General features: G+C 22.8%; 1 long non-coding RNA gene across 1 annotated transcript; it reads left to right on the forward strand.

The window, feature by feature from the left end:
- The first annotated feature begins 264 nt into the window (after positions 1-264).
- On the forward strand, positions 265-718 carry LOC120359868. The gene is made up of 2 exons (XR_005576647.1): positions 265-382; positions 549-718. It is a non-coding gene; the product is annotated as an uncharacterized LOC120359868 (long non-coding RNA).
- The last annotated feature ends 1,286 nt before the right edge of the window (positions 719-2,004 follow it).

The following is a 2,004-nucleotide window of genomic DNA, read 5'->3' on the forward strand; positions in this document are numbered from 1 at the left end:
GAAGGTAATGATTAGAAGATTTTTAAATAAAGGAACAATGGGTAAATATCATGTGATATTTGTTATTTTGTGTTAAAAAAATAAAAATTTCTCTTATAGAATATTATCAATTTTAGTAAATATTTTTAAATTTTTAAATTTTTTCTCTAATAAAAATTATCTTTAGAAAAAATTGATACTTTGTGTTGTACTTTATTTTCAGATAGCGATTTCGTTTAACATTTATTACATTATTGTTGTTAAAATGTTCTTTTGTGTATAAACATTATTATTATGAGGTTGGCTTAGAAAAAGTATAAAAATAAATTAATGAGAGAAGAAAAAAGAGTTTTGAAATGGCACTAATACAGAAAGGAGAAAGGAATTTAAGAAGTTGAAGAAGGTAATGATTTGAAAATTTTTAAATAAAGAAACAATAGGTAAATATCATGTGATATTTGATATTTTGTGTTAAAAAATTAAAAATTTTTCTAATAAAATATTATCAAATTTAGTAAATATTTATAAATTTAAAAAATTTTTCTCTGATAAAATTTTATCTATTTTAGTAAATATTTTTTAAAATGTGAAATGATTATAAAGTATAGAAGAGGAATAGAATAATACAAAAAGGAAGCCAGGAAAGAGGAAAGATCGAAGAAGTGTATAATTGAAATAAAATTGAAAGGAGAAAGGAATTGAAGGTTGGAGAAGGTAAAGATTTTTTAAATTAAAAATGAATGAAATTAAAAATTTAATTGAATACAAGTTTGAAGGTGTTTTTTTTAATAATAGTTGAATTACATGATATTTTTATATATTATATATTATAAAAATAAAAAATTTTTTAATAGAATATTATCTCTTTTATTAAGGATTTTAAAAGATGTGAGATGAAAATAAAAGAAGAAAAAAAATAAAATAAAGAAGTGTAAAAAGGAAGGTAGGAAGGAAGAAGGAAGTATTGAAAGAGTATATGTATAATGAAAATTAGGGTGGGCCAAAAAAATCGATTTTTTTTTCACTTTATACTCCGAAAACTTGGTTGGTAGAGACCTCAAAAATATTCTCTCCAAGTATGAGCTCTTAATTTTAATAAGAAGGTCCTCCGCTTCTCAGTTTTCTATTTTTTTCTTATTGTAAGGAAGAAAAATGTATATCTCGGTATCTACTATTTGAAAAAAAATATTTCGTCTCATATTTTCGTAGGAAATTGAATTCTCTACAAAAAAGATCTCTTACAATGTTTTCGTATACCTCAGCGTTCAGAAGTTATTAAAGGTTAAAGTTTGATCATTTTAAGGTAGATTTCTTTTTTTTATAAATTTTATAACTCCTTAACAAAAAATCATTATGATACGCGCAACTCATGGTTTTGTCGGAAATTCACTGCTCTACAATAATGGTCTTTTATGATTAGTCGATTAAATTAACTGTTCAAAAGATATTCACCATCAAACTTCAATGCACACTATTTTTAACAGTTTTTGATTAATAATTCAAACAATTTCAATTTAATTCATGAGTTTCGGGGAAATTTTTACAAATTTCAGTTTCTATGAACATGAAAATGATTTAAACTTTTTTTCTAGTTTATTTTTTTAGTCCCAAGCATGTTTGAGTATATTGAGTACATTGGTTAATAACCAATGCTTGACGAGAAATAAAGAACAATTTCAATATTTATTGCAAGCTATAAAAGAACATCGCAAAAAATACCCGAACTGTAATAAAGAAAATTTTTTACAGTAGAAATGTACGATTATGTTAAAAATGTTGATAATTATATCTCAGTTGACAATTAAATAAAAAAAACTTTTTAAAACAAATTGAGAATTTTTTTTTCTTCTATCAATACTTTTTATATTAAATGTGACACAAAAAAGATATTTACTCGAAATTTAATGAATCATTGACTCTAAGTTAGAAAAAATGCAATAATTTTTTGTTTCAATGTACTCAAACATGCTTGGGATTAAAAAAAAAATTAGAAAAAAGGTTTAAAACATTTTCATGTTCATAGAA

Source organism: Solenopsis invicta, unplaced genomic scaffold, assembly GCF_016802725.1.
Source record: "Solenopsis invicta isolate M01_SB unplaced genomic scaffold, UNIL_Sinv_3.0 scaffold_193, whole genome shotgun sequence".
In the NCBI taxonomy this organism is placed as follows: Eukaryota; Metazoa; Arthropoda; class Insecta; order Hymenoptera; family Formicidae; genus Solenopsis; species Solenopsis invicta.